Source organism: Piliocolobus tephrosceles, chromosome X (assembly GCF_002776525.5).
Source record: "Piliocolobus tephrosceles isolate RC106 chromosome X, ASM277652v3, whole genome shotgun sequence".
In the NCBI taxonomy this organism is placed as follows: Eukaryota; Metazoa; Chordata; class Mammalia; order Primates; family Cercopithecidae; genus Piliocolobus; species Piliocolobus tephrosceles.
This window is the reverse complement of record NC_045455.1, coordinates 37,592,066-37,619,963: the sequence shown is the minus strand read 5'-3', so window position 1 is coordinate 37,619,963 and position 27,898 is coordinate 37,592,066. Positions and strand designations below refer to the sequence as shown.

Here is a 27,898-nt window from a genome sequence, read left to right as displayed (position 1 = left end):
TCTCCAACTTTATTTGGGTATAATTGACAAATAAAAACTGTATACATGCAAGGTATACATGTACATTGTAGAGATTTACTCCTATGTTTTCTTCTAGTGATTTTACAGTTTCAGGTCTAATATTTAAGGTTTAATCCATTTTGAGTTGATTTTTGCATAAGTTGTGAGATAAAGATACAGTATCATTCTTCTGCATATGGATATCCAATTTTACCAACATTATTTATTTAAGAGACTATCCTTTTTCTCATTTTGTGCTCTTGGCACCTTTGTCGAAAACCAAATGACTATAACTGTGTGGGTTTATTTCAGGAATTTCTGTGCTGTTCCATTGGTCAATGTGCCTGTTTTTATGCCAGCATCATGCTGTTTTAATAACTATATCTTTGTAATATATTTTGAAGTCAGGTAGTGTGATGCCTCTGGCTCTCTTCTTTTTGATCAAGATTGTTTGTCTATTCAGGTTATTTTGTTGTTCCACATACATTTTAGAATTGTTTTTCTATTTCTGTGAAAAATGCTACTGGAATTTTTATAGGAATTACACTGAATCTGCCGATAACTTTGGGTAGTATGGATATTTAAACAATATTAACTCTTCTAAACAATAAATGCAGAGTATTTTTCCATTTATTTGTGTCTTCTTCCTTTTCTTTTATCAATGTCTTATAGTTTTCAGTATACAAATCCTTTACCTCCTTGGTTAAATTCACTCAAGTATTTTAATTTTTTCGATATTATTGTAAACGGGTTTATTTTCTTATTTTTTTTAACAGCTGTTGGTTGGTAGAAATGCTACTGATTTTTGTAGGCTGATTTTGTACCCTGCAATTTTACTGAATTCTATTATCAGTTCTAATAGTAATTTTGGTGGTCTTTAAGATTTTCTGTATATAAGATCATGTTGTCAGCAAACAGAGACAATTTCACTTCTTCCTTTCTATTTGGTAGTCTTTTATTTCTTTTTCTTTCCTATTTGCTCTGGCTAGGACATCCAGTACTATGTTGAATGGTGGACATTCTTGTCTTGTTTCAGATCTTAGAATGAAAGCTTTTAACTTTTTAACTTGAGCATGATGTTAACTATGGCTTATCATATATGGCCTTTATGGTATTGATGCAAATTTCTTCTCTTGCTAATTTGCTAATTTGTTGATAGCTTTTATCACAAAAGAATATTGAATTTTGTTAAATTCTTGTTTTCCATGTGGGTTTTGTCCTTCATTTTGTTAATATGATGTATTACATTTATTTATTTGCATATGTTGAACCATCCTTGTATCCTAGGGATAAATCCCACCTGCTTATGTTGAAAGATCCTTTGAATTCAGTTTGCTGGTATTTTTTAAGAATTTTTATAACTATGTTCATTAGGGAAATTGGCCTGTAGTCTTCTTCCAGAGTCCTTGCCTGGCTTTGGCATCAGGCTAATGCTGGCCTCCTAAAATGAACTTAGAAGTATTAATGCTTCTCCAGTTTTTTGGAAGAGTATGAGAAGGATTGGTTCCTTAAATATTTTATAGAATTCAGCTAAGAAGCCATCAGGTTCTGGGCTTTTCTTTGTAAGGAACTTTATTATTGAGTCAATCTCTTTCTTCATTTTTGGTCTATTCAGGTTTTCTATTTCTTCACGATTCAGTCTTGATAGGTCATATGTTTCTAGGAATTTATCAATTTCTTTTAGGTTATCCAATTGTTGGCATATACTTGCTCATAGTAGTTTTTTACGATTCTTTGTATTTCTGTGGCACCAGTTGTGATATCCCCTCTTTCATTTCTGATTTTGTTTATATGAGTATTCTTTCTGAAGGATAGCTTTGTTGGGTGTAGTATTCTTGGTTGAAAACCTTTTTTTTTTCCTTTCAGCACTTTGGAATATATCATCTCACTCTCTCCTAGCCTGCAAGATTTCTGCTGAGAAATTCACTGATAATGCTATAGTGGTTCCCTTGTATGGATCGTGGGGCTTGGAGACCTGGGGACCAGTCTGGAATCCGACACTTCAGGGACTGGCCAGACACAGGGGTGGATCTAAAGCCTGGGTTTGTCAAGTCCAGTCTGCAGGTTTGGTACACTGGGGCTGGTCTGGAGCCCAAGTCTGCAGGAGTTGGCCTGGTGCTGGGGTTCACAGAGGATGGCCTGGTGTTGAGGTTCATGTAGTCGGGTGTTCATTTTACTTTCCTTTTAATATATTGAGGCTGTCTCTCCCCTAGTTGAACTGTGTGGACTTGGGAAAGTGGTGACACTCCTAAAGTGAAATTGTCCTTTCTGTCTTCTTCTTCAATGCATCTTTTCTTATTTCTGTGCTATACTCAGGTGATAAAATCTTTCATCTGAATTTCTTAGCTTTTGTGAAGGTGTTCTCCTGAATGGATGGTTGTTCAAATGGATGTTTCTGTATGGGAATAAGTGCTGTAAATGCTTATTCTACCATCTTGTAGGCATCATGTAAGAAATGTCTTTTCTTTAAGAATTTTAGTAGCCATTGATTATTATTGGCTTGATACATTATTTCAGTAGGGGTTGCAAAATGGTACATTCTTAATTCTACCGTTGCTTCTGCTATCATTAGAATTCTTCAACATAGAAATGTTTTTGTTAACTCATTGTTTACCATAAAATATAGTTCAAAAAGAAAGTTATCATATATTTCATTTCTTTCTCTCTTTCTACCTTTTTTCTTGGGCACCTTTTAGAATAATAATTTGGTATCCTAGCAACCTCTAGTGTTGATCAATGTGGGGATTTTAGTATAATTATGAACTCATGGATTGAAAAAGTCAATTGGGATAAAAAGAATAATGTCTTAAATGAATTAAAAATATGATATATTTTTCAATCCATAATACAGACATTACCCTTTTTACCCTAATTGACTTGAGAGCTTTTTAAATAGACTACTGCCTGTCTTTGACATGTCTCCAAAAGCCTTATAGCTTCCTCTCTTTCTGACAAAAAATGTCTAAAATAATCATTCCTGCCTGAAACCTGGAATCACCTATTTCTTCAAGAATCCTTTATTATTTTCATAAGAAATGATCATTAAGAGATCTTGCTTTATGCCCTTCTTTTGGGTGTTTCTTCACTTTTGATAGAAACTAAAGATGGCAAAACTGGTTTGGGGCTCTTCATGTATGAATATGCCATTGGCAATGCCTGTTAGAAATTTTGGCTGCCAGGAAACCAGCTTCAATTGTCATTCAGCAAATCCTGCCAACATGCATTAATTAGACATGGTAGGTTATGCTTCAGTAACCAGTTAGCCCTGGCATCCCAGTGGCTTACCATACCAACAATTTACTTCTAGCTCATGGTACAATCCGTTGTGGGTTGAGGGAGTATCAGCTCCACTTAATCTCCCAAAGCCCAGGCTGAAACAGGCATCACCATATTGGAAACATATAGCCTTCTCAGTTACTTAAATGGAGGACAGAGTACCAGAGGATCTTACATTGGAGTGGTTTAGCAGTGAAGTAACTCACATAACTTCAACTCACAATGTATTGTGATGTTATATGGCTCAACCTAACTACAAAGGAGTGAGAATGTTTGACCCACCTATAAGCTCAGAAGAGGAGAATTGGATATGTGTGAGCACTGGAAGTCTCCATCATAAAAAGGTAATTTAAGCTGAGTTTTGAAGCATATTAGACTACACTGGAGAACCACTAGAGAAGGACTTGGAATCAATTCAAGGTATTCAGAGTCATCTCTGTAAAAACACTAAGGTTGGAGTGGGATAAACATAAGCGGGAGAGTTTGTTTCTAACTAGCTGTGTCATTTTGGGTCAATTACCACCTCTTTGAACCATATTTTCTCTTTAAAAACTAATTTCTAAAAACAAATGTTACTTAAATATTTCTTGAGCAGCTAACCACTGGTTTAAAGCAAATTAAGTCTTCTGTATGATCCCAATTCACAGAGCAAATATGTGTGTGACTACTCTGTGTGAAGTATGGAGGACGGAGAGCTCAGATTCCAGATATTTCTCCTTTTGCCTGTCAATACCTATCAGTAGCTCCAGAGGCAGCACCACTAAAAAAAATAATTTCTCATACATTGTAACTTATGTTTCTTAATTTATTGACTTCTGATGCTTAATGGTCATGGCAAGGGTGTCAGAGAGACATATTTTAAGACTTCATGTCAAAAACTCAAATCACTATTCGCTAGAGATGGGAGTAGAACACAGAAAATTCAGCCTATAACTACAAAAACAATTTGAATTCTTCCTTCTGAGACTCTTTGGAATCGTGGTTATTTGCATGATGATAATCCAACATCCTATACATTCATATGTGGTCATGTGTGCACACATTCATAAATAGCTAACATGGTGGTGAGAATGCTGCTGCCACCGTTGTTGTTGCTCTTAAACATTTTGGAACCTTATCCAAAAGGGAAGGTGAATTTTTATAAAGCCCATTTTCAAACTGCAAGGGGAAATGTTTTCAGTTGCTCAGAGGAAGATATTTGTGCCAATATGAAAATTAATCAAATGAAGCCAATTTATTTTATTTATACCTTTTTTACTTCCACAAGACAAAAGGTGATGGTGAAATGCTAATTTCCCAAGGCTTTGCTACATGGAATAAAAGAGTATGAAGCACTGAAGTAATTTGATAATAAGAAAGGGTGGTAGGGAAGCCCTGTGAGATTCTACATCTCATGTAGAAGGTTTCCTCTGAGCTAAGACTATCCAAGAGCATTGGGTCAGTTGTCCTGGGCTATTTTGAAATCAATTTAAGAATAGAATTTTGTTTGTACAACTAATGTACTACTTGCTCCATTCTCAGGAGTTATTCCTTAGGTATCTAATGAATAAAAGAGATGTAGGAGAATTTTTTTAAAAAATCTTTTTTTCATCTCTTGTTTTCTGCAGATTCTTTAAGGACAAAACAAAATGTAATGGCTAAATGATGTTGTCCTACATCAACAAGGGTTTCCTAATAAATAAACATTCAATATATAATAATTAATGTTTTATTATTTTGTGACACATTTTGAATACAGTAAATGATATTTCAGTAGAAATTCAGATTATTGGTATGAGAATTTATAAGCAACAAGTATTTATTTGTAGACCAATTTTTGGTATAGGCTATTATCATTATTATTATTATTATTATCCATACTCATCCTTGTGGTTGAAGAAAGCTTTTACAGTATAATTAAGTAGCTCTAGGAGCCAGAATTTTCAAGGAAACTTGAAAATTGCTTGATGTTATCAGATTAAGATACAAGACAAAATGCTGGTAGATGTTTATCCTTAGTCATTTCAAACATTTCCTATTGTCCCATCTTCTTTCTGAACTACCAGAGTACTTTCTCTGTATAAGACACAATCAGGTACAGTAAAAGAAAAATTTCTGGCAATAGGAAGAAAGAGCCAATGTTCTTTCTTCTCTTTCTCTATTTCCAAGTACAAATGAGAGCATGGAGTATGTAACAAAATGATACATATCAACTGCAAATTTCCCTTTGACCACAGAATGAAGCAAGGATTAAGCATTTGCCTAGCTCATTAACTATGGAGTTAAAAAGATTTGAATGGTAATATAACAGAACCACATTTGCAAAACCTCACCGCCTATCAGGATGTCAGCTTCACAATAGCTATTTCTTCCAAATTAAACATTTTCCTTTTTAATTTCTTTGAATTAGTTTTTCTCAAATTTCACCTCTTGGTTTAAGGCTTTGCATTTTTAGTAGTCCTCTACATCTATCTGCACAAAAGTTAAAGAATTTCTAAGATTATAGAATTTTTTTCTAAATTATACTTCATTAGCATTAGAAAATATTCTTACAAATTTATCTTTCAATCATATACCTGATTTTATTTCACAGTGCTTTACATTTCATTTCTCTTTGCTGTAAAGTCCCTAGTCTTGTTCGATAAAATAACCATGGGGTTTTTTTTATTTTAAAGACAATTCTATAGGGCTACATGATCACATTTAAGTAAATGAGATTTACATTTTTACGTTATTTCAAATGAAAAGAACTGGATCTTTAAATTATTAAATCTTTTGTCAAAAATGCTTTAAAATTCTCTGTTTTATTTATCAGAGATTTTTAATTAAAGCTATTTCTTAGGAAATGAATTCCTTATGAAGAAAACATTGAATTCTCCTTTTATCTGTACATTAAACAGCTTATGCATTTTTTGTTCTTTTAATTTTAGATGCCAATATTTTACCTCTTGGATACTTTCTGTGTGGAAGATTCATAACAAGAACAATGTTTATTCTGCAATTCTTTATATAAAGGTGAGTAACTACTCAAAAATGATTACACGCTAACAATCAAAGTCTAATACAAGTTGTTGTGCTACAAAGTGGATAATCACATATTTTGGCAGGCCACACATGGCCAAGTATTTTTGTAATCTAGATGAAGCAATAAGAACACTAAAGCATGTAACTGTGGCATAGCAAAAATTGACACATATAACCAAATGAGACCTTTGAATATTGACAAGCCCATTTTCTAGCTTAATGTAGAGAACTCAGCTCCTGCATCCACATGGTTGATCATCTAACTTCTGGAAAGGATCAAGAGGTTTGTTTTCTCACTGATTTCTATCATTCGTGTAGTTTTTATGTTGCTGATTTGGTAGAAAATCAAATAGAAAGCACCTTAAGCAAAGTTGTTTTTGCCAATCTTTGAACTCAGGCCAGAAATTATGGTGTAGCCTAGCTCACTTATATAGTAAGTATCATAGTAAACAACAATTAATAATTCCTTTCTTCTCAGAAATGTAGGGAAATGGAGCAAGATTACATCCACATGGTGTAAACTGGCTTTTTGGTTGCACTTGCATGGGTATGGCTGGGATATCAGAGCCTATGACAGTTGTTTTATAGTGTCACCTTAAAGCCTACTACGTATTGGTTGGCAGATAGTAATTTTAAATTTCTTTTCACTGTTGAGAATATGACTTTGCATATCAAAACCCTTAAATCGCCTTACCTTTTCTTAAATAACCTGCCCCTTCTCCACAAAACCAGGGATTCTTATCTCCTGATTCCTAAGTAACAGGAATCTTCTTTCATTGGAAATAAATACTGGTACTCATGACCAGTAAAGATTTGCATTTGGTTGAGCACCTATTATAATTAAGCTATTTTATGAGAAGAAGAGATGAATAATATTATAACTATTTTATAAGAAGAAGAGATGAATAATCTTTGGCTGGGTGCTTACAATGTACCGGTTATTAATCTATACATATTTCTATGAACAATCTCCATTTTAATTTTCAAAATACCCTTCAAAGTAGATATTTCAATACCCAATCTGTAGGTGAGTAAACCGAGGCTTAATCAGAACGCTAGTCAACAGTAGTTGTGTACTTACTATGCAATAGGTACTGTGCTGAGTGTTTTACATTTACATCAGTGCTAAGTGTACAACGAATCCTTACGACTCTAGGAGGGAGGAGCCATTGTTATACCCATTTTAAAGATAAAAACACTGTGGCTTAAAAAGGTTAAGGAACTTTCCCAAGTTAAGATGTGGTGTGTGTGATGTATTGCTGCAACAGCTTCATTCTAAAATAAATATTCCAAGAGGCCTAGAGTCTTCAGGGAGAAGAAGGAAGAAAAATTGTTTTCAAGTTAGAAGTTTGCCATTATTAATAAAGTAATAAGACTAAGAGGGATTTGAAGTCTTTTACTACTGCCACTGAAGAGGCTGGGGAGGTGAAGTATAGGAAGGCTTCCTCTTACCAGGCACTAGGATCAATGCTTTGCATGTTGTTTTAGCCACTCTTCCACTTCTGAGAAAGACAGCATGATCTCATTTTACAAGGGAAGAAATTTGGTATCAGAAGGGTTAATAAAGTGGCCCAGGGTTTTACAGTGAAAAATGGCAGCCTAGACTAAGAGGCAAGGCACATCTGCAGTTGTGGTGAGATGGTGTGTATTGGGCTAAGTACAGATCATGAGGATTGAAAGAACTGCCCAGAGTTTAGGGTGTTCTGCGTCTCAAACGCTGTCAAGGTCTCACCATACTGTCAGACTTCCTTAGGTAGCTACACATTCCTCTCTTGAAAACTCCAGCTGGGAACTGTTTTAAGTGGGGCAGCCCTGCTAATAACAAAATTCTTCATCCACTCAAAGCAACCAGCATGGTGCATGTGGCCCAGTTCTGCCTGTTACTCTCAGAATCACAGAATATGCTGATTATTAACCTCACCTTACACCTCAGAAACTTGCCAGAGCCAAGCCGAGCTCCCTTTATGTGTGATTCTGTCTTGGATCCTGCCTTACCCGGTATCCTGACTTCCTACACCGGATGTTACACAGTGATCCAGCTTCCTCTGACCCTCAGAAAATCCATACATAAGGTATACAAACTCTTTGAATCTTTTTCTGCTGAGAGGTTAAAATAATATTGTCTCGCCAGGCACAGTGGCTCACACCTGTAATCCCAGCAATTTGGGAGGCCGAGGGAGGCAGATTACTTGAGGTCAGGAGTTCGAGACCAGTCTGGCCAACATGGTGAAACCCCATCTCTACTAAATATACAAAAAAATTAGCCTGGTGTGGTGTCAGGTACCCGTAATTCCAGCTACTCGGGAGGCTGAGGCAGGAGAATCACTTGAAGCCAGGAGGTGGAGGTTGCAGTAAGCCGAGATAGTGCCAATGCACTCCAGTCTAGGTGACAAGAGTGAAATTCCATCTCAAAAAAGAAAAAAAAAAAATATATTGCCTATATCACTGCATAGAGATAAATTCTATACCTATGTGAAAGTACTTTGTGCCAGGCACGGTGGTTCACACCTGTAATCCCAGCACTTTGCAAGGCTGAGGAGGGTAGATCACGAGGTCAGGAGATCAAGACCATCCTAGCTAACACAGTGAAACCCTATCTGTACTAAAAATATAAAAAATTAGCCAGGCGTGGTGGTGGGCGCCTGCGGTCCCAGTTACTCAGGAGGCTGAGACAGGAGAATGGTGTGAACCCAGGAGGTGGAGCTTGCAGTGAGCCAAGATCGCACCACTGCACTTCAGCATGGGTGACAGGGAGAGACTGTCTCAAAAAAAGAAAAAAAAAAAAAAGAAAAAGAAAAAAAAGGAAATAATTTGAAAAATGTTCAAGAGATAAATACACCTCACTCACCGTCACGAATAATCCACATCACATGGCCATACTGCTAGAAACAGGAGCAGTGACAGGTGTGGAATGTACCAGTTAAGTGCAGGAAAAACAGAACTAATGTTTATTAAATGACTGTAGTACCAGGGGCTTCCCATGCTCTAGGGATGTAGAGATAATCCCAATCTTCAGTAAAAGTTAAGTTAATACATCATTGCAATTCAGAAAATAAGCTCTAATAGATACACACAATGGAACTACTAACAGTTATGTACTCCCCCCAACGCCTCCCATCCATGTAGTACCATGGCATAGCTGGGAGTAGCCATATTCATACAGTAAAATCCCTCTATTTTTAATTGATCCAAAGGTGGGGTCTATTCTAAGCTGAATCAATTAGAGTTGCATCTTTGGAACTTGCTTTCTCTTTTTTTTTTTTGCAGATTGATTCATTGCAAGGTCATATTTATAACACTTACTAGCTTGTCACTGCACTTGTCACAGATCCTCAACCTGTGCTCCAAGACCCCTTCCCATTTGTTTGTGGCAGCATCTGGAGAAGGCTTCCATGTGATCAGGGACAGTTGTGGTCTTTTAACTATACATAGGCTTTCTTGTAGCAATTGCCCCCGGAAGGTCATCCCAGTGAGGCCCTTTTCTTCTCCCACTGCTGTCCTTGCCTCTGGAATATGCTGCTTCCTATAAGGGTACAATGCCTGAGGGCCCCCAAGGCTATAAATCCTCCCACATTGTACAACACACAGTATACCCTCAAGGCCTCACTGAACTCGAGAAAGCCTGAGTTCTACTTCGATGGATAACAAACCTCCTTTTTTAAAACAGAGGTTAGATATAATTTTTAAGTGTGGGGAGATTTTTGAATACCAATTGATGTGTAAAAAGGCATCCACAAATTTAGTGGCTTGAAATAACAACTATTTATCATTTCTTAATATTCTGTGGGTCAGAAATTAAGGTATGGCAAATGCCTTAATGGACAGCTCTTTTGCTCCATATGATGTTGGTTGGGATCACTTATGTGAGTTCATTCAGCTGAATGCACAGTTGGAACTGGAATATCCAAGGTGGGTCACTCATTCTCCAGAGCTTCTTTCCATGTGGCCTCCACTTATTTACTCTTCTAGATTGGGCCTCCTCACAACATGGTGGCTAGTGTCCAAGATGGAGTTTTCCAAGAGGGAGACTGCAGAAGCTGATATACTTCTTAAAGACTGAGCTTAGAAGGCCCAGAATGTCATTTTCACCATATTCTTTTGATCAAAGCAGATCACAAGGCCAGCCTAGTTTCAAAAAATAGGGGAAAAGACTGCACCTCTTAATGTGAGGAGTGTCTGTTATGTGTGTCTAGGAAGGGAAGAATGGTTGATGGCCATATTTGGATGCTACTATTGTAATGAACAGACATCGTGTTTACTTCTCTATCACTCTTTTCCTCCTCTCATTGCCCATGGAGGTATTAAACAAACCTTTCTCTCTGCAAGTTCTCTCTTCCATGCATGTCAATATGTGCAAGAGACAATCAGTGTACGTGTGTCTGATATAGACCTAATCGATGTAGTGATGTTACAAACTCCCATATTCAGCACACATAGCTGAAAATTTTATCTAAGTTTTGGCTTGGCAGATACCACCAACGAAGTATTTACATTCGTTATTTCATTAACGTTTCTTAGACAAAATGAAAGACATATTATTGTCACCATTTTATACATAAGGACACAGACTCAGCAAGGTAAATAATGTTCCCAAAGTCACACTGCTGATAAATAAGTGAGCTGCAACCTGACCCCTTGTCTATCTAATGAGCCTATGCTAATGACATTACACCTCACTACCTCTCTTCAGTCTTATCAGTACAATTAAGAAAATGGTTCTTCATTCATGAAATACATGCAGACTTTTTAGAATAGAAAACATTTTCCTTTAATGTTATTTTTAAGATAGCTCCTTTTGAATGAGTTTTGACCACTGTGAATCTATGGCTTTGCCTCTGAAGAAGAAAAAATAAAGAATAATATAAAACTTTTATTTTTGTCAAATTAATCCCCTATAGTCATGTCTATACTATGGAGTACTGAATTAATAAAATATTGATTTTTTCAGAATATATCACTATATCACTATATAGACAGTAGTGTACACAAAATGTCATGGTTTAACATCAACATTTATTGAGGACCTACAATATTCTTAGCATGCTGGTAGGTATCAAGGGATATGAAATGCATACAGTGTTTTGCCCTATAGAGGCTTTTAATCTAGTTTAAGAAAACAAAATATTCTCATTAAGCAGTTAAATAACAAGTTATGATCATATAAAATTAAATGAGATGGAGATTAAAAAATACTCTGAGTTTACAGAAAGGCTAGATTTCTGAGTTCTGGGAAGGTCAAAAAAAGAGAGGACTGGTAGGCTGGGACTTTTAGAGTAGAAAGAGTCAAGAAGTGTAAATAAAGTGGTCAAGAGAAGATAGAATCTAAAACATAGCCAGAAGCTCATAGAGTAGTTTGAATAAATACTTTCAGTGAAAAAAGCGATATGGTGGGATGTGGGGGAGGATGTTGCCTAAATTAGCCAGTGTAGCTGGATGGCTCTCAGAACTTCAGGGACTGCTAATAGCACAGCAGAGTTTTAACACGACAAATGCAGGTAGGTGTTAAAAATTACCCCCCCAATTTAAATGTCTGGACAATCTATAGGCATTATATATTTATCTGGACCCTCCAAATGATAACAAAGGCTTTCCATCAGCTCTTTTTCTAGATTGAACAGTGGCAGACAGGTTTGCACATTTAGGGAGGAAACATGGGACTTGGGCATGGGGTGGGGGAAGAACATTCCATTTTACACACTAACATCACTCCTTACCTTAACCATTTCTGGCTCCCCGTTAGGAGACCTTTCTGGCAATGAACTTGACACCACCTTGAGGAGTTTATAGGATTTGACTCTTAGGATTTAAATTTCTGAATTGGGTGGTAGTGGTGATACATACTTTTCATATTCATATTCAGTAAATAATATGATATTACTTTTGCAAGCAATAGCATGAAGGTAATAATGCAATTTAGTAGGAACCAGCAAGAAATCAAAACCGTAGAAATTAGTTTCCTCATCTGTAAAATGAAATGGTTGGAAAAGATGATCGTCAAGGTGTCTTCTTACTTTATCAAGTTGTTGTGATTCTAAGATGCTATTCTGTATATAAACAAGAGTATTAATTTGAACTCACAGGACTTATTTTAAAACATGTATTGTAACATGGGCATATTTCAAATTCTGACAGGTTCCTATAGTTTGTATTATCTGATTTCACATTGTACTATTATTGTTATAGCTGAATACTAGAATAATTTCAGTTTACCAGATGCTCTGGACTCTCATGATTTAATATGGTATACAAACATAAGATGACTCTGATTACTTTGAATGAATGAACAACTCAGCACACATATTCTTAATCAGAATATAGACTTCACAAAATTGTTTTGACATCTTACTCCACCCTAATGCTGTAGACATTTCAAATTAATAACTGCAATAAACATTTCAATCCATTATATGGGTCAGTTACAAATGTAATGAATATATTGTAACACACATTTTAATGTGAAGACCTCAGTTCTCATGTGATCTGTATTCTCTTTCTCCTATTTCCTGAGGTGAAGAAGATTTTAAATCTACTACCTAATGCATATAATCATAAAATGTAGAAATGAATTAAGTATATTGTCCTCCATCTAATTTTGTATGTCTCCATGGCAGTTCCATTTTTAAAATTTCATTTTTCCATGACAATAAGTAAAACACATTCAGAAACTAATAAATATGATAAAAATAATTTCTGAACTTTTATAGAAGAAAACTAAAAATTGCTGACCAAACATTTAATGCCTTTTGCAATCTACCCCCAAGATGTGTTTTAAACTTCTATTTATGTAACTCTTCCGTATTCCATATGTATGTTTTTTGTGTATCACTTGGAATTACACACCTTCATGATGTTCATTCCTGCCTCTCTAAATTAATTCTGTCTTTTTGTCTCCATTGTGCTTTACTTGTGTTTCTATGATCGTACCTACTACTGTTTGACACATTAGACTTAATTGTGTGACCTGCGTTTGATCCAACCATGTGAACTATCACAATCAATATTTTCCAGACTCTGTCCCGACAATGAGTATAGCATCTCCACCATCCCTCAAAACTACTACAATTTTGGGGAGCTCCTAAGAGATGTCTTATGTGAGATTATGGATATAATTTTTTTTCAGTTTTTTCACTACATTTAAAAAATTTTTATGACATGCTACAAATTGCTGCCAGTGTAATTCTATCTAGAATTTAAAAGGTTATTTAATTATTTCCATGTTTAAAATTTAAATTTTTGACTACCTGTAGACATCAACCACATTCCTTAGTATGGTATTCTATGACCTGGCCTCTTTTTAATTTTCTAATTTACCTCTGAACATTCTGCACCTTGAAATTTATACTCTAGAAATATCTACTCCCTGCTTGTTCTCTCACATAGCATATGCTTCCATCATATGTATTATTATTTATGTTGCTTCAAGCACATAAATACATAAATAATGAAATAATGACACATTACATAATGCATTCTGTGTAATTATTTATGTGCTTGAAATGTCTTTCCTACTCTTTAACTGGTTCATCTCCTCCTCATCCATTGGAATTCAGCATACAGATAACGTCTTACAAAAAGTCTTGTCTTAAACCCTAAATAATCTCTAGGCCTTGCCCATGTATTAAAAACTTAAAATAATAACAATAATAATAGCAGTAGTGAGCACTTGTTAAACATTTAGTTCTAGGTATGGTTCTACATTCTATAGTTGGGTTATTTCATCTAATTCTGTCAACAGCCACATCAGGTAGATACAACTATTATCCTCATTTTACAAAGAAGGAGACAGAGAGAGCTCACATAACTTTTCCAAGTCTCATAGCTAGTAAGTGGAAGCCACTGCAGCCTGCTTTCATTTTACAATGGCACTAATCACTTTGTAATGAAGTGGTCAGTGTATGAGTTTGTCCTCTGTGCCACACTCTTCTTCAACCGGATAGCGCACTGGTTAGAAATATAATGTTAGAATTTAGAAAAAAACTCTAGACTGTGGACATAAACTTAAGAATTGTATATTGCAGTTGATGATTAAAGCTAAGGGTTTGTTGACATCACTAAATATAATTTTTAGAGTAAACAGATAAAAGAGTTGCAGATGGCATCTTGGAGAAAAACAAATTTAAGGGGTAGTCAGAAGAAAGAAACCAATCACAGAAAAGAAGAAAGAATTTCCATAGAGGTAAGAGGAAGGAGAAATGTCACAAGTCCCAAAGAGGACAATTAAGATAAAACAAAAATAGTCAACACAGTAAAAGGTTGCAGAAGTATCAGCAATATGAGAGCTAAATGAAATGATTGGATGGAAGAAAGAGACTACAATGAGTGGTGAGGTAAATGGAACCAAAGAGAGGAAGCAGAAAACGCAGCATGCATGTTCGTGAATTTTGGCAGAGAATGAAATTTGAGAAGTGAGTAGGAGGAAGAGTTAGGGTTGAAGGACTGAGTGAGTAGTTAAGTATGTTTGTCAGTGGACCGGGATAAGAAAGTCAAGGAGAGATTGCAGAGGTAAAAGAGAGAAGGGATATTAATGGATCAAAGACCTAAGAAAAGCACAGTTGAAGAACCATCCCCCTTACAAAAAGAATGAAGGAAACTGTGTGTTCATTTATTTCATTTAACAACCCTCCTGTGGACCAGGAACTGGGGATACAGCCACAGTCGAAAGAAACAAAATCCCTTGTCTTTGTAAATCATACATTCTGGTGTAGATTCTAATAAGAAGAAAACACCAAAACATACAAAATAAAACATATGAAAACATGCAAAATAAAATAACATACAAAATAATTAATGTTATATATGATTATTTCTCATGCTACAAAGAAAAAGGAGGAAGTCAAGGAGAAAATATAAGGGTGGAAACTATAAGTTTTAAAAGAGTGGTAGAGTAGCCTCCATAAAAAAATGTCATTTAAGAAAAATCATGTGGTTCTTGTCTTTGGTTCTGTTTATATGCTGGATTACGTTTATTGATTTGCGAATGTTGAACCAGCCTTGCATCCCAGGGATGAAGCCCACTTGATCATGGTGGATAAGCTTTTTGATGTGCTGCTGAATCCGGTTTGCCAGGATTTTATTGAGGATTTTTGCATCGATGTTCATCAGGGAGATTGGTCTAAAATTCTCTTTTTTTGTTGTGTCTCTGCCAGGCTTTGGTATCAGGATGATGTTGGCCTCATAAAATGAGTTAGGGAGGATTCCCTCTTTTTCTATTGATTGGAATAGTTTCAGAAGGAATGGTACCAGCTCCTCCTTGTACCTCTGGTAGAATTCAGCTGTGAATCCATCTGGTCCTGGGCTTTTTTTGGTGGGTAGGCTATTAATTGTTGCCTCAATTTCAGATGCTGCTATTGGTCTATTCAGGGATTCAACTTCTTCCTGGTTTAGTCTTGGGAGAGTGTACGTGTCCAGGAAATTATCCATTTCTTCTAGATTTTCTAGTTGATTTGCATAGAGGTGTTTATAGTATTCTCTGATGGTAGTTTGTATTTCTGTGGGGTCGGTGGTGATATCCCCTTTATCATTTTTTATTGCGTCTATTTGATTCCTCTCTCTTTTCTTCTTTATTAGCCTTGCTAGCGGTCTGTCAATTTTGTTGATCTTTTCAAAAAACCAACTCCTGGATTCATTGATTTTTTGGAGGGTTTTTTGTGTCTCTATCTCCTTCAGTTCTGCTCTGATCTTAGTTATTTCTTGCCTTCTGCTAGCTTTTGAATGTGTTTGCTCTTGCCTCTCTAGTTCTTTTAATTGTGATGTTAGAGTGTCAATTTTAGATCTTTCCTGCTTTCTTTTGTGGGCACTTAGTGCTATAGATTTCCCTCTACACACTGCTTTAAATGTGTCCCAGAGATTCTGGTATGTTGTATCTTTGTTCTCATTGGTTTCAAAGAACATCTTTATTTCTGCTTTCATTTCGTTATGTACCCAGTAGTCATTCAGGAGCAGGTTGTTCAGTTTCCATGTAGTTGAGCGGTTTTGATTGAGTTTCTTAGTCCTGAGTTCTAGTTTGATTTCACTGTGGTCAGAGAGACAGTTTGTTATAATTAGAGACTTAAATGTTAGACCTATACCACAAAAACCCTAGAAGAAAACCTAGGTAGTACCATTCAGGACATAGGCATGGGCAAGGACTTCATGTCTAAAACACCAAAAGCAACGGCAGCAAAAGCCAAAATTGACAAATGGGATCTCATTAAACTAAAGAGCTTCTGCACAGCAAAAGAAACTACCATCAGAGTGAACAGGCAACCTACAGAATGGGAGAAAATTTTTGCAATCTACTCATCTGACAAAGGGCTAATTTCCAGAATCTACAAAGAACTCAAACAAATATACAAGAAAAAAACAAACAACCCCATCCAAAAGTGGGCAAAGGATATGAACAGACATTTGTCAAAAGAAGACATTCATACAGCCAACAGACACATGAAAAAATGCTCATCATCACTCGCCATCAGAGAAATGCAAATCAAAACCACAATGAGATACCATCTCACACCAGTTAGAATGGCAATCATTAAAAAATCAGGAAACAACAGGTGTTGGAGAGGATGTGGAGAAATAGGAACACTTTTACACTGCTGGTGCGATTGTAAAGTAGTTCAACCATTATGGAAAAGAGTATGGCAATTCCTCAAGGATCTAGAACTAGATGTACCATATGACCCAGCCATCCCACTACTGGGTATGTACCCAAAAGATTATAAATTATGCTACTACAAAGACATATGCACACGTATGTTTATTGCGGCACTATTCACAATAGCAAAGACTTGGAATCAACCCAAATGTCCATCAGTGACAGACTGGATTAAGAAAATGTGGCACATATACACCATGGAATACTATGCAGCCATAAAAAAGGATGAGTTTGTGTCCTTTGTAGGGACATCGATGCAGCTGGAAACCATCATTCTTAGCAAACTATCACAAGAAGAGAAAACCAAACACCGTATGTTCTCACTCATAGGTGGGAACTGAACAATGAGCTCACTTGGACTCGGGAAGGGGAACATCACACACTGGGGCCTATCATGGGGAGGGGGGAGGGGGGAGGGATTGCATTGGGGAGTTATACCTGATATAAATGATGAATTGATGGGTGCTGACGAGTTGATGGGTGCAGCACACCAACATGGCACATGTATACATATGTAACAAACCTGCACGTTATGCACATGTACCCTAGAACTTAAAGTATAATAAAAAAAAAAAAAAAAAAAAAAAAAGAAAAATCTAGGAAGACGGTTGTATGGCTTCCTAGAGCACAGCAGACAGTGCAAAGAGCAGGTTCAAAGGTCCTGTCATCAGTGTGCCTTAGGGGACTTATCTGCCTCATTCTATGTCTCTTGGACCTGAGAAGCCTTTTATAAGCCAATGTGTTACACTAGGTTGTCAGCTGACCTGAAAGTGGCCTTTGTGTATGCAAATGACTCTTAAGCTTTCCTAGTCTGTACTTTGCTAAGTCTTTGGAACTGAACCATTGTCTCCCAAAAAGGGCAGGGTCCAAGCAAGTCTGAAGCCTTCCTCAGCTCAGGGCCTTGGCAGAACAGCCAAAGGGAAGTGGGAAGTGGTTGATGTGTTTTCTGAGGTCCAAATATCTAACAAGAGGACTTACCCTTGTTCCTGATTCCCAGTTCATTCAAGGCCAAAATGAATCAAAAATCAAGAAAATTGTGAAGTGTGTCCTGGGTAGGGTTTGAGGTTTGTGAATATTTTCTAAAAGAGGGGACACTTTGCTACTTTCCTAATTGTAAGGTGATTGTGCAGAAGGCTAAAGCCTGGAGCGTGCTGATCATGATGCAAGGGTTGCACAGATGCAGTGGAATTTTCTTGAAACTGTCCCTAATTCTGTTTTAGTAATCTTTAAAAACAAGGTTATCCTATGTGCAGAGCCAGGTGCCACTGGGTACTGTAGTCCAGACAGTTATTCTACAAACCGCATTGAAGAAAAAGGGCCATTATTTGTCCTGTCTCAAGGCAAATCAAAGATGATCCTTCATCCGAGGACTGACCCTTTTTCAAAGAAGAGGTTCCAGAACCTATCTGATGTAATTTCTCTTTTGGACAACTATTCTTGAGCAGGCTCTGGATGTGACTCTGGAAGCAGCTTGCTGACTGAAATTGAACCAGAATACAAGCCTCCAAGAAAAATACTGCTTTCTCTTGCAATTTAAGGCCTTCCAAAAGGAATTTGCCCTCAGATTCCTAGGATACAGGTAAAAATGGATCAGAAGAAAATTTTGTTTTACAAAAGAAGATTTTCCCGTATCGACATAAAAATGGATAAAGAACATGTGGTCCATATACACAGCGGAGTACTATTCAGTCATAAAAAAAAGAATGAGATCCTGTCATTTGCAACAACATGGATAGAACTGGAGGTCATTATGTTAACTGAAATAAGCCAAGCACAAAAAGATAAACATCCCTTGTTCTCACTTATCTATGGGAGTTAAAAATTAGAACAATTCACTTTGGGAGGCCAAGGCGGGTGGATCATGAGGTCAGGAGATCGGGACCATCCTGGTTAACACGATGAAACGCCGTCTCTACTAAAATACAAAAAATTAGTCAGGCATGGTGGCAGGCGCCTGTAGTCCTAGCTACTGGAGAGGCTGGGACAGGAGAATAGCGTGAACCTGGGAGGCGGAGCTTTCAGTGAGGCGAGACTGCGACACTGCACTCCATCCAGCCTGGGCGACAGAGCGAGACTCCATCTCCCAAAAAAAAATAAAAAAAATAAAAAAAAAATAATAATAAAACAATTGAACTAATGGTTATGGAGAGTAGAAGGATGGCTACCAGAGGCTGAGAAGGGTAGGAGAGGGTTAGGAGGAATTGAGGATGGTTAATGGGTACAAAAAATATATATATAGAAAGCATGAATGACCTAGTATTTGCTAGCACATCAGGGTGACTATAGTAAAAAACTAAATTGTACACTTCAAAATAACTAAAAGTAGGCCAGGTGTGGTAGCTCATGCTTGTAATCCCAGCACTTTTGGGAGGCTGAGGTGGGCAGATCATTTGAGGCCAGGAGCTCGAGTCCAGCTTGGCCAATGTGGCAAAACCCCGTCTCTACTAAAAACACAAAAATTAGCCTGGCGTGGTGATGCACACCTCTAATTCCAGCTACCTGGGAGGCTGAGGCTTGAGAATCTTTTGAACCCAGGAAGTGAAGGTTGCAGTGAGCCAAGATGGCACCACTGCACTCCAGCCTGGGTGACAGAGCAAGACTCTGTCTCTAAAATAATTAAAAGTATAGTTGAATTGTTTGAAACACAAACGATAAGTGCTTGAGGTGATGGATATTCCATTTACCCTGAAGCAATTAGTATGCACTGAATGCCTGTATAAAAATATCTGATGTAACTCATAATTACATACAACTACTATGTGCTCACAAAAAAACAAAAATAAAAAATTTTAAAAATAAATAAATAAAATAAGAGTTTCCCACATTGATACCTGCCTATGTATCTAGTATCTTCTGTGTACTGTAGCTAAATATTTTATCATAAGACAAAAAGTTTCATAGGAATGTTAAAGCATCTGAAAAAGAAGTTTAAATTCCCTTCACAATTCTGATTAAATTCTGATGCTTTAATGCTGTTACCTGTAATATTCTGTAAAATATCTACATTGTATCTGTCATATTTAATCAAATTCATTATAGAATTTCCTAAATGCTCCATGTCTATAATATTGCTTTAAAGAATATTGCATAATTTTTTAAAAATTTAAGGAGCAACCTGACAGGCAATATTTCATACTTTTTAAATCATCGGGTAGCTGACACTAATTGTGAATTACAGATAAGCCCTTTTTCTGATGAGGAAAAATCAAGATGCAATGCACAGTGCACCTAAACAGCTAGTATTTGACACATTTCCAGTGTGACGGGATTTACTATAACTTTACCATTTTCTGTGTTGGAAGAGCTGTGGATAGTTTTTATCTAGAAGTATACTACAATTACGGTTGAAACGTTAAGAACCAAATTAAGTTGGCATAGTTGTGCTTTGAATCGCTCATACTGCTTTACCTTTTTCCTTAAATATCTGTGAATATTCAAATGTTACTCTATTAAAGCAGAAAAGTGGGCAGGGCACAGTGGTGCAGGCTTGTAATTCCAGCACTTTGGGAGGCCGAGGAGGGAAGATCACTGAGCCCAGGAGTTCAAGACCAGCCTGGGTTACATAGCAAGACCCTGTCTCTACAAAAAAATTCAAACAGAAAAATTAACCAGGTGTGCTGGTGGACACCTGTAGGTCCAGCTACGCAGGAGGCTAAAGAGGGAGGATCACTTAAGCCCAGGAGTTTGAGGCTGCCCTGCTGTGAGCTGTGATAGCACCAGTGCATTCCAGCCTGGGTAACAGACCAAGATCCTGTCTCCAAAAACAAAACAAAACAAAACTTAAAATAAAATAAAAAATAAAAAAAAAACTTAAAAGGAAAGTCATTAGGCCTGAGCGAGAAAGGCAGTGGACAAAGACTGGGACCAATGCAGGGAAAGATCTAAGTAAGGCAGCTTCCAGTCAGGCTCAGGAGAAAGCCAGCCAAGCAGGTGGCAGTTCAGCCAGTGTCAGGGCCTTCAGGAAGAAGAGTAAGAAAATTACAGCTCTGCTTCGGTTGGGAGATTGGTTACAATTATGGGTATGGAGAAAATATTGAGGAGAATGGAAGCCAGGTTTCTCATTCTCAGAGAAGAGAGTTACCAATGTGAAACAGGAGAAAAACACAATGAACCCTATGGTGTTGGATTGGCATTGGAGGTACTGCTATGAGCTGATGGTTTTCTATATAGAGAAATAGGTATGGAAATAGATATAGATGTAAATGTATAGTTATGCTTTCATACTTGTGTATATGTGTGTGTATGTGTGTGTGTATCTGTACACAGAAAAATACTTCCTGGCTGTATCTACTGAATGGACCTGGGAATAGCAAAACACCAATGGCAATGAGGATACCTGTTACCCTGATCTTGTTTTATATATACCATTCTTCAGTATAGAGCGCTAGGGATTCTTGGAGAAATGCCTGATTCTAGAGCCAGGCAGAAAATGTATAAAGTTAATCATAATATTATATTGTGACATAAAGTAAAGAAGCAATAAAAGAATTATGGTGAGATGTCAAAAGCTTGTAATGGCTTCCACTGGACAAATATGAAACAATTTGAGTGTCAATAATGATTGTAATAGATTATCTCATTAAGTAAAATAGTACATGATTCTACACAAATGTAAATAGACAAATAAAACAAAAAAGAAATTAGGAGAAAAAAGTCTTTCTTATAGTAAAATATCACCAAAAGGTATGGGAAAGAACAATGGAATAAAAATGTTTCCATTGGGCCGGGCGTGGTGGTTCACGCCTGTAATCCCAGCACTTCGGGAGTCTGAGGTGGGCGGATCACAAGGTCAGGAGATCCAGACCATCCTGGCTAACATGGTGAAACCTCGTCTCTACTAAAAATACAAAAAATTGGCTGGGCCTGGTGGCATGTGTCTGTAATCCCAGCTACTCAGGAGGCTGAGGCAGGAGAATCGTTTGAAGCCAGGAGGTGGAGGTTGCAGTGAGCCGAGTTCGTACCACTGCACTCCAGTCTGGGCGACAGAGCAAACTCTGTCTCAAAAAAAAAAAAAAAAAAAAAAAGTTTCCATTGGCCTAAAACTAGTGGGTGAGAATACATGAAGAATGAGATATTCACATAGTCTCATATTAGCTCCTCAAAAAATATTTCTCATCAAAGATAAAATAGTAACCTTTTCAATGGAGAAACTAGGCAAAGCCCACTTGACTCAAGTGATCAAAATCAACATCACTAGTGACGGTACAAGTCAACATTGTGTGTCAACTGATGGAAAACAGGGAGAAGAGCACCAGGTCACTTCTGTGATATTCCCCTCAGAGTGCCCATTTTAACCTAATCAGGAGGAAATAGAAGTTCAACCAAATTTAGAAACATTGTTGTTTTGCTATTCATTTTGATTTGTCTAAATGTGTATTTTTAAGAATGTATTTATCCTGCTTGGGATTCATTCAAATTTTTGAACCTAAGTATTGGTGTTTTTATTAGTTTTGAGAGACTCCCAGTTATTAATATTTTAAATTATTGGCTCAACTCCATTATTTTTTATGTTCTGTCACTTTTCTTTTTACCTATTCATTGAGATATAATTTATACATCATAAAGTCCACCCATTTACAGTAGGCTTTATGGTACATAAATTCAATGGTTTTTAACAGATTTGCAGATTTTAATAGTTCTGCAATCATAAGTATAATCTCATTTTAGAACTTTTTGTTTGTTTGTTTGTTTTAGGCAGTCTCGCTCTGTCACCCAGGCTGGAGTGCAGTGCTGTGGTCTCAGCTCACTACAACCTCTGCCTCCTGGGTTCAAGAGATTCTCTTGCCTCAGCCTCCCGAGTAGCTGGGATGACAAGCACATGCCATCACGACTACCTGATTTTTGTATTTTTAGTAGAGACAGGGTTTCACCATGTTGGCCAGGCTGGTCTTGAACTCCTGGCCTCAAGTGGTCCACCTGCCTTGATCTCCCAAAGTGCTGGGATTACAGGTATGAAGCACCATGACTGGCCTCATTTTAGAACTTTTTAATTTTATTTATTTATTACTTATTTTAAAAAGACGGCTAAAGCCTTATTTTTATTTTTTTTAAATTATACTTTAAGTTCTAGGGTGCATGTGCCAAAGGGCTAATATCCAGAATCTACAAAGAACTCAAACAAATTTACAAGAAAAAATCAAACAACCCCATCAAAAAGTGGGCAAAGGATATGAACAGACACTTCTCAAAAGAAGACATTTATGCCACCAACAGATGCATGAAAAAATGCTCATCACTGGCCATCAGAGAAATGCAAATCAAAACCACAATGAAATACCATCTCACACCAGTTAGAACAGTGATCATTAAAAAGTCAGTAAACAGCAGGTGCTGGAGGGGATGTGGAGAAATAGGAACACTTTTCCACTGTTGGTGGGACTGTAAACTAGTTCAACCATTGTGGAAGACAATGTGGCGATTCCTCAAGGTTTTAGATCTAGAAATACCGTTTGACCCAGCCATCCCATTACAAGGTATATACCCAAAGGATTATAAATATGCTGCTATAAAGACACATGCACACGTTTGTTTATTGTGGCACTATTCACAATAGCAAAGACTTGGAACCAACCCAAATGTCCATCAATAATAGAATGGATTAAGAAAATGTGGCACATACACACTAAGGAATACTATACAGCCATAAAAAGGGATGAGTTCATGTCCTTTGTAGGGACATGGATGTAGCTGGAAACCATCATTCTGAGCAAACTATCACAAGGACAGAAAACCAAACACCGCATGTTTTCACTCATAGGTGGGAATTGAACAATGAGATCACTTGGACACAGGTTGGGGAACATCACACACTGGGGCCTGTTGTAGGGTAGGGAGAGGAGGGAGAGATAACATTAGGAGAAACACCTAATGTAAACGACGAGTTAATGGGTGCAGCACACCAACATGGCACGTGTATACTTATGTAAAAAACCTGCACGTTGTACACGTGAACCCTAGAACTTTTTAAAAAACACACAACAAAGGTTTGTACCTACAAGCAGTCACTCTCCATTGTCTTTATGCCTTCTCGCCACAACATTCTTATTCATACCCTGGCAACCAGAAATCTACTTTCTGTTTCCACAGATTTGCCTATTCTGAAATTTCATATAAATGGTATCATGCCATATATGGACCTCTGTGACTGGCTTCTTTCAGTTACTATAATATTTACAAGGTGCATCCTTGTCGTTGTATATGTCAGTACTTCATTGCCAAATGAAATTTCATTATGTGCATATACCATATTTTGCTTATTAATTGGCCTGTTCATCGATGGACATTTGTGTTGTCTATTTGGTTATTATAAATAATGCCTGTATGAATATTTGTGTAGGCACATGTTTTCAATTCTCTTGGATAGATACCTAGAAATGTAATTGCTGGGTGATAGAATAAATCTGTGTTTAACATTTTGAGGAACTTACAAACTGTTTCCCAAAGCTCTGCTGCATTCTTTATCTTTCCTCTCCTTCTGAAACTAAGCAGATGCAAAACCTTACTCTGTCTTCCATGCCTTTTAGCTCTTTTTCTCATTTTCCATATCTTTAGCTCTCTTTAATGACTTTAGGGTAATTCCTTCAGGTGTATCACCCAGTTCTCTTATTCTTTCTTTAATGGTGTCTAATTTGATGTTGATGCCATCTATTGAACTTCTAAGTAAAATTACAATTTTTTTCAACTTCTTATGTTCCATTCATATGTTTTTAAAATTGCCTTAGTATTTTTGATAATCTCTTCATGTTTTCATTTCACTTCTTAATTTTCAAACGTATTGTTTGCTTATTTTATGTTTTAAATCTGATTAGTTTAATGTTGACATATTTTTCCAGATCTGATTCAGTGATTTCTTGCTTTGTTGACTTACTGATAGTGATTTGTTTCTTAAAATGTTTTGTGACTTTTATATTGGTATCATATTCCTTGGAATTTTACTATGAGAATTCTTTGAGCCCTGTGTTTGAAGTTTAGCTCTCTGAAGAGAATTTGTGTTTGTTTCTTCTCAATGCTTACCATTTTAAGCTTAGTTTTCTTCTAGAGAGTTCTCAGATAAGTAGTGCAAATTTTTGCTACAAACCTCACAACATATGTATTTCTTTAGCTCTGGGAAATTCTTGGCCATTATTGACTTATGTATTTCCTTTTCCTTCCTTACATTCTGTCCTCTGAAATTTTAAGATTTGGACCTTTTAGTAATCTCTTACATGTATTTTTATTTTTCTTTAATATTTCACCTTCCATTGCTTTTATCTCATGACTTCATTTAAAGTTGAAATATTTTATTGTTTATTTATTGAATATTATTTCAGTAATTGTATATTACATATTTATAAATATACATGTATATCCCTATTTTTCATGATTAGTTCATCTTGTTTCATGTAAATGATTTACTTTTATCTCTCTGACTATATGAAGCATACTTCTCTGAAGTTTCTTCTAATTGTTCTGTAAATACCCTGCTATATATGTTAATTCTTTCATTTTGGGGGATTTTTTGTCACTCTCTCACAGTGTTGGCCCTCCTGAAAGATTAATTGATGCATTATTACACTTTCACCTTTTTTGAAAAATACCTCTTTTAAACTTCTCAGATTTTAGTATATGCCTGTTTGGGGAAGGCCTTTGCCTATGGTTATACTCTTAGCTCATTGCTAGTTCTTCATATCTGCTTTCCTTTTTTAGTTACATATTAATCTGTTAATTCTTAAGCAAGCATTCCCCTTGTTTTCAAATATATTTGTATATGTATTAGTTTACTTTTCAATATATGTCTTATGACTTGTTGGATAATAGACTAAATTTACCATATTTTCAACATACCATCTAAAACCAAATATTTCAACTGTTGTTGAGGTTTGGTAGAAAATGACTTTTCATTAGGAATTGTTAGAATTTAATTTTTTAGAGTCTCAAATCTTGACAATTGTCCTTTTTAATTATTATGGATACAGAACAGTTTTACATATTTTGGGGGTACATGTGATATTTTGATACAAGCATACAATGTGCAATGATCAAATCAGGGTAATTAACATATCCATCACCTCCAACATTTATCATTTCTTTATGTTAGAAACATTCTAAATCTATTCTTTTAGTTATTTTGAAATATACTATAAATTATTGTTAACTATAGTTGTCCTGTTTTCCTACCAAATGTTAGATCTTATTCCTTCTATCTAATTGTGTATTTGTACTTTTTATCCATTCCCTCTTTATCCTTCCCTCCCCAATACCCTTCCCAGTCTCTGGTAATCATCATTCTACTCTCTCTATAAATGAGTTCAATTTTATTTTTTAGCTCCCACATTTTAGTGAGAACATGCAATATTTGTATTTCTGTGCCTGGTTTATTTCACTTAACATAATGTCCTCCAATTCCATCTATGGTGTTGCAAATAACAGGATTTCATTCTTTTTTATGGAGGAGTAATATTCTATTTTATGTACGTATCTCATTTTCTTTAACTGTTCATCTGTTGATGGACACTTAGGTTGCTTTGATTACTTGGCTGTTGTCAACAGTGCTGCAATAAACATGAGGGTTCTGATACTGCTTTGACATACTGATTTCCTATCTTTTAGATGAAAGTTCAGTAGTAGGATTACTGGGTGACAGGTGATATAGTTAGATATACTTTGTGACCATACCCAAATCTTGTCTTGAATTATAATCCCCATAATCCCCATAGTCCCCATGTGTCAAGGGAGAGACTGGGTGAAAGTAACTGAGTATGGGGGCAGTTTCCCTCATGCTGTTCTTATAATAATGAGTGAGTACTCATGAGATCTGATGGCTTTATGAGTGTCTGGTAGATCCTGCTGTGGTCATTCCCTCCCCTGCTGCCTTGTGAAGAAGGTGCCTGCCTCCCCTTCACCTTCTGCCATGACTGTAAGTTTCCTGAGTCCTCACGAGCCATACAAAACTTGAGTGAATTAAACCTCTTTCCTTTATAAATTACCCAGTCTCAGGAAGTTCTTATAGCAATGTGAGAATGAACTAATACAATAGGGTTGTTCTATTTTTCATTTTTTGCAGACCTTCCATATTGTTCTCTATGGTGGCTGTACCAATTTATATTCCCACCAGCAGTGTACAAGTGTTCCCCTTTCTCCACATCTGAGCTAGCATTTGTTATTGCCAGTCTTTTGGATGAAAGCCATTTTAATTGGAGGACAAATCTCACTGTCGTTTTAAATTACGTTTATCTAGTAATTACTGATGTTATGCCTTTTTTCTGGTAATTAGTGATTTATCTGGTAAATACTGATGTTATGGCGATTTGTATGTCTTCTTCTGAGAAATGTCTATGCAGTTCTTTGGCCAAATATTTAATCAGATTATTATTTTTTCTCCAATTAAGTTATTTGAGTTTCTTATGTAGTCTGATTATTAATCTTATTAATACTTTGTTAGATGGATAGTTTATGAATACTTTATCCCATTCTATGGGTTTTCTCTTCACTTTGTTGATGGTTTCCATTGGTGTGGAGAAAATTTTTTGCTTGGTATGATCCCATTTGTCTATTTTTGTTTTGATCACCTCTGGTTTTGAGGTATTACTTAAGATATATTTGCCTAGACCAAAGTCCAGGAGTGTTTCCCCCATGTTTTCTTCCAGTAGTTTCATAATTTCAGGTCTTGAGTTTAAGTATTTAATCATTTTGAATTGATTTTTATGTATGGTGAAAGATGAAAATATAGTTTCATTCTTCTGCATATAGATATCCAGTTGTCCCAGTACCATTTACTGATGAAAGTGTCCTTTCCCCAGTGTATGTTCTTGGTACCTTTGTCAAAAATGAGTTAATTGTAAGTGTGTAAATTTATTTCTGGGTTCTCTATTCTGTTTCATTTGTCTATGTGCCTGTTTTTATGCCAGTGCCATGCTATTTTGGTTACCATAGCTCTGTAGTATAATTTGTAGCCAGGCAATGTGATGCCTCCATCTTTGTTCTTTTTTCCCTAGGGTTGGTTTT

General features: G+C 36.4%; 1 long non-coding RNA gene across 1 annotated transcript in view; it reads left to right on the top strand.

Moving 5' to 3' along the window:
- Positions 1–27,898, top strand: part of LOC111522134 — a 680,649-nt gene that overhangs the window by 342,818 nt on the left and 309,933 nt on the right. Inside the window, exon 2 of the long non-coding RNA XR_002725174.1 lies at positions 6,186–6,270. This is a non-coding gene — a long non-coding RNA (uncharacterized LOC111522134). The remainder of the gene's footprint in view (positions 1–6,185; positions 6,271–27,898) is intronic.